The sequence below is a fragment of the Lagenorhynchus albirostris genome, chromosome 5 (genome assembly GCF_949774975.1).
Source record: "Lagenorhynchus albirostris chromosome 5, mLagAlb1.1, whole genome shotgun sequence".
NCBI classification, from domain to species: domain Eukaryota; kingdom Metazoa; phylum Chordata; class Mammalia; order Artiodactyla; family Delphinidae; genus Lagenorhynchus; species Lagenorhynchus albirostris.
This window is the reverse complement of record NC_083099.1, coordinates 38508165-38514164: the sequence shown is the minus strand read 5'-3', so window position 1 is coordinate 38514164 and position 6000 is coordinate 38508165.

Genomic DNA, 6000 nt, shown 5'->3' with positions numbered 1-6000 from the left:
GCAACTAATATACCAAAGAGACATTCCTCACCCCACCTGCTCAGCTTCTACCTCATGCCTTCTCACAGTCACTGGGTTGAGGCGAAGCCAGGGCTCCACAGTGATTGTTTTAAACATTTTATCATGGAAATTTTAAGTGTGTGTGTGTGTGTGTGTGTATGAGAGAGAGAGAGACAGAAAACCTGTATGTAAACATTACTCAGCTTCAATAATTATCAACCTTGTTTAATCTGTACCTTTCCTCAACTGCAGATTATTTTGAAGCAAACCAAAGACATCATATCATTTCATCTGTAGATGTTTAAGAATGTATTACTAAAAAAACAATGTTTCTTCTTTAAAGAACATCCTATAATGCTTGCAGTGGTCTGTTTCTTGATCCGCAGGCTGGCAATTTGGGTGTTTTCCCTTTAAAAAAATTCATCAGCTGAACACACATGGTTTGTTTCAGTGTATACATCGTACTTCAATAAAAAGACAAAACAAAACATAACCACAACACCATTACCGTAGTTCAAAATGTAACAGCAATTCTTTAATACTAGGTCTCTAACTAGTGAGGAACAAGTTTAAGCTATGTGGGAATCCAGCAATAAAGATAGGTGTAGGGCACGATGAGCGGGAGGGTCAACTAACCTGGCCTGGAGGTGGGGTAGGGGACACAGTTGGATGCCTAGAAAGTGCCACGGTCATGTCCCTCACGTCCCTGTCCTGTAGTGGCCACAGGAGATGCACACACAGGCATTCACAGGCATGTGCACGAAAGCGAGTGAGCGTGGCCTCAGAGGGTAGAAACTCTGGTAACTGCCTCTTAGTAGACATTTGGAACAGAGCAGAAAGTTCTCAGGGTTAGCTAGGGCCTCCACAGGACTGTGTAGAGATGGTGAAAGACCTCCCTGTCTGCCCACAGAAGGGAAGCCTGGGGCGCTTAGCATTCTCAGAGCTGCTCCAAGCTGGGGGCCCTCAGAGCCGGGCCCAGGCCACGTGGGCGGCTCAAGGTTCACCCTGGGCACACCGCCAGCGCACACATGTGGCCTTCCTGAGTGACGAAGAAGAGGCAAGAAAACGTACCTTTCTCACTGAGCTATTTTCCTTCAGATGTGCCCATACGCTCTATACGTTTTGTCTGGCATCCCCGGAAAGGCTCCCTTCTCGCTCCCCACCCTCAGAAGCTCCGTACATGGTTCAGAAAGAGCCCCTCCCCTACCATCACCAATACCACCCCATCTCTTGGATTCTTCAGCCTCTAGTCCTGCCCACGCTGTGGAGGCAGCTCCCTGAGGCTCCTTTCTTCCCTGCTCTCAGACAATTCCTCAAGGCCCAGTGTCTCTGCTCGGGGCTGCCCTGTGGGCCCACTCTGCAGCTGACCTCTGCAGTCAGCACCCTCAGGAAGGCCGCAGTCAGGGCGCAAACAGTCCCCGCCTCCGGGGCGGTTGGGAAGGCGAGAGAGGATGACGCAGCCAATGCTCTCACGATGGAAGTGAGCTTTAATCAGCTTGAGTTTGGGGTATTAGTCCTGCTTTACTTTTATTTAAAAAATGTTCTGTTGCAGGAAATTTCCACATTCACAGAGTAGCAGAGCACTATGAGTCTCATTCATTCATCATCCAGCTTCCGCAGCCATCAACTCACGGCTGGTCCTGTCTCACTTGTATCTCCACCTCTTCTCTCCCTCCCATGTTTCCTTCAACAACTGGATTATTTCAAAGCCAATCTCAGGGAATCTATTTAAATTTCAAATTTTTTTACTTCTTTTTGAGGAGGGTGTATTGGCACGACTCAAATTTAAAAAGTACGAAAAGCTACAAAGAGAAAGGCGCTCCCTCCGTCCTTGCCTCTGCCTCACTGTGTGGTGGATTAACGTCCACTGCATTTTGTAGCTCCTCCCAGTAACACACGGAGTGGGGAATTCCCTGGCGGTCCAGTGGTTAGGATTCTGTGCTTTCACTGCCAGGAGCCTGGGTTCAATCCCTGGTCAGGGAGATCCCAAGAAGCGTGGCCAAAAAAACCCCAGAAACAAAAAACAAAAACACGGAGTCCATTTCTCTACCTTGAATTTGGGCTTGGTTGTGTGAATTGCTTTGGCCAAGGGGACTTTAGCCAACATCACGCCGGTAAAGGCTTGAAAGTGTTTGTGCACTAGGCTCCCTCTCTTGCTTCTAGGGACTCTGTTGTCATGTGCAGAAGCCCCAGTCGAGCCAACCCACATATATGTGAACTGGGTAAAATGGTGATGGTTTTCAGCTACTAAGTTTGGCCTGGGTTGCTGTACAGCACAAGTCAACTGCTACCTTCCCAGCTCTCCCCCCCGCCCGGGGAACATTCCTTCCCAGGGGATATAATACTAGCAGCTCGTGCAGCCTTCCAAGACAGTCCGTGCATAAACAAGCATATAAATACATGTTCTCCCTTCCCCACTCCCCTCTTTTTTTTTTTTTTGCGGTACGCGGGCCTCTCACTGTTGTGGCCTCTCCTGTTGTAGAGCACAGGCTCCGGACGTGCAGGCTCAGTGGCCATGGCTCACGGGCCCAGCCGCTCCGCGGCATGTGGGATCTTCCCGGACCAGGGCACGAACCCGTGTCCCCTGCATCGGCAGGCGGACTCTCAACCACTGTGCCACCAGGGAAGCCCCTCCCCTCTTTTTTTAAACAAACAATAACATACAGTTCCTAACCTAGTCATATTTGTTGGACGTAACTGTATTTTGGAGATCATTTCCTACCAGTGCACAAGGAGCTTTCTTTACAGCGTGCCATTGTATACACACACCATACATTTCTTAATCAGGCCTTTGTTGATGGCATTTCGACTGTTTCCAGTCTTCTGCTATGAACTCCATCATCGGTACACATGGGGGTATTTCTGGAGGACAAATTCCTAGCTTTGTTCCCAGGGTACAAGCACAGTGGGACACCACACGGAACCCAAGCTGTAGGGAAGGACAAGCTTTCTGTTCCTCGGGCTGCCTCTTTTCTGTGGGCCACAGCTGTGCAGCTGCATATCCCCACAGTGTCCCTACCTGTCTCTTCTGCTGACAAGGGCAAACCTGCCAGGAATGAGCCCTCTTGAGTCTGTGCAGCTCACCTGGCCTTCTACCGCCCAGGACACCACGGTGAGGGGCGCTCTGCCCCCGCCTCTCTTCCAAGCACTAGAATGTGAAAACACTGACATGAGAAGCTTCCGGCAAGTACACAGCTGTGATTCTGGGGACAGTTCAAATGAGTTATCATTTACTGACAGACCCTAACAAGGCCAACAAAGGCAAGAGTCCTGGTACAAACAAACCAGTGTCTGGGGCAGCAGGACACAGGAGCCTGTATAGAATGAATTCTAATCAAACACCCTGCCCCGACGGCAGCCCCGGGCCATGAACCCCAGGGAGTATTTGAGCCACAAACCTAAACAAACCAGAGCGGCCTGGATATGAAATGTCCTTGCTGTATGGCGTAGGGGCTGACACAGAGCAGTGGCGTCCATGACATGGACCTGTGAGCAGAGGCCCCCCCCACCTCCCTGCTCCCCAGTGGGCTCCTCACTTCCTGTCCCAGTCCTCCAAGACCCACTTCTCAGAAGACTGGGCTCAGCTGGATCTCCCTGCTGCCTGGGAGGAAACAAGTTCCCAGAGGAGCCTGAATTCCCACCCTGACCCGCTGCCCTCTGCGTGTTGCCCCCGGGGGAGCCGAGGCGGGAGTCGCCGCGCCCCCCTCCCTCTCTCCTGCTTGGTGGAGCTCAGCATCTGCTCTGTTCCTTGTCAACACTTACGTAAACCTCCCCCTTCCTCCCGACTCTGGGCCTCACGGCCTTGCTCGCAGACCCCTGTGGTCGCTCCCGGTTTGGCAGGTGGCCACCATGTTCAGGGCCAGAGGTGGCTGGCCCTCCTCTGCCTGGGTGTGGGGAGAATCCTGGGCTTGGAGCTCCCAGAGTGGGGAGACGGTTCTGTCCACACCTGATAAGACTGACGCCGAGGTGAGGTCAGAGCCGGGCGAGGAGCCGGCTGGCCCGGGGCAGATAACCTGAGGGTACCCGGGGTCCTCGGTGGCTCTCGGGAAGGAGAATACCTGCTCGAGCGAAAAAGCAAACTCCGGGGAACAGGGAGAAGGGAACAGGGAGTGGAAAGAAAGCCGGGGAGGGGGACCTGGGGTGCAGCCTTAGGGGTCTCCTAGGGGCCTCCACCGGCCCACACTCATGGTCTTTATCTCCAAAGCTGGAGACACTCCGGAGAATTTTATCTCACTTCCTGTATCTCGGATGCTCGAGCTGCAGGAGAGTTGCACATTGCCATGGGTTTTATTTACTCCCTGCCTGGGTCCCTCATGCCTGGAGAGGGTGGGCAAGGTTTCTCTTTATCTTCCTGCTTAAAACATGGATCTTTAATAAATACTGGTTAGTTCACGGCTTAAAAAATCGTGACTCTGGGGCTTCCCTGGTGGCGCAGTGGTTGAGAGTCCGCCTGCCGATGCAGGGGACACGGGTGCCTGCCCCAGTCCAGGAGGGTCCCACGTGCCGCGGAGCGGCTGGGCCCGTGGGCCGTGGCTGCTGGGCCTGCGTGTCCGGAGCCTGTGCTCCGCGGTGGGGGAGGCCACAGCAGTGAGAGGCCCACGTACACCCCCCCCAAAAAAAAAAATCATGACTCTGCTTCTTGGGTGGAATTTAGTTTGGACAATACTAAATGGCTACTATTGATTGAGCAACAGCAGGCTGACGTTACCGCATTGAAACCCTCTGCAGGGTAGGTATGGCCTCCATTTAGTGGGGGAGAAAGTGAAGCCACAGAGGCTGAAAGGCTTGCCCAAGCTCACACAACTTGCAAAAGGTTGGGCTGGGGTTCGAATCCCAGTCTGCAGGGCTCCAAAATTCAGGCTCCTTTCCCTCAGCACCTGAATGCTGCTCTGAGGTTGAGAAGAAAAAACACTCAAGCTGGGAGCAAAACTGCCTTCCTCTCCTGCTCGTCGCTGTTGGTTTTGGGCCCATGATCAGCCCTTGCACCATGGCCATCTCTGGGCACCACGTGGAGGGCAGGCATCAGCAGATCACTGTGAATAAGCAGAGAGCAGGGCCCAGCTGACATTTGGCTTTGCACATAGCAGTAGGAGAGTAAATGAGGGTAGTAGACCTCTTTCCCACTCCCCTGGCATGAACTGGGGCTTGTTCTGGGCTAGTGAGAGGGAAGCTCACACGAATGTTGGCTAAGTATTTCTAAGGTTACTGAAATGGAGCTAAAATGATCATAAAAATAATAAACTGTCAGATTCTTTCCCTTTATTCTAATCACAAGTCTCTTACAAACTCTGTGCCTGTGGGCAATTTGGGGAAGTTGTGTAACCTCCCCGAGGCTCATCTCTCCACTTTTATTTTTTGTTAATTAATTAATTATTTATTTATTTAATTTATTTATTTTAAAAATTTTCTTATTAGGCTGTGTCGGGTCTTAGTTGTGGCACTTGGGATCTTCGTTGTGGCATGTGGGATCTTTGTTGTGGCGTGCAGGCTCTAGAGCGCACGGGCTCAGTAGTTGTGATGTGCGGGCTTAGCTGCCCCACAGCACGTGGGAAGGTGGATTCTTTTTTTTTTTTTTTTTGGCTGCATTGGGTCTTCGGTGCTGTACGCAGGCTTTCTCTAGTTGCGGCGAGTGGGGGCTACTCCTTGTTGTGGAGCACAGGCTCTAGGCACACGGGCTTCAGTAGTTGTGGCACATGGGCTCAGTAGTTGTGGCTCGCGGGCTCTAGAGTGCAGGCTCAGTAGTTGTGGCGCACGGGCTTAGTTGCTCTGCAGCATGTGGGATATTCCTGGACCAGGGATCAAACCCATGGTGTCCCCTGCATTGGCAGGTGGATTCTTAACCACTACGCCACCAGGGAAGTCCCAGAAGGCGGATTCTTAACCACTGGACCACCAGGGAAGTCCCTCTCCGCTTTTAAAACAGGATCATAACTGTAATGTGCTGTAAAACCCAATGCCTTGCACAGTGTTTGGCACATAGAACAGCCTCAGTTAATGTTT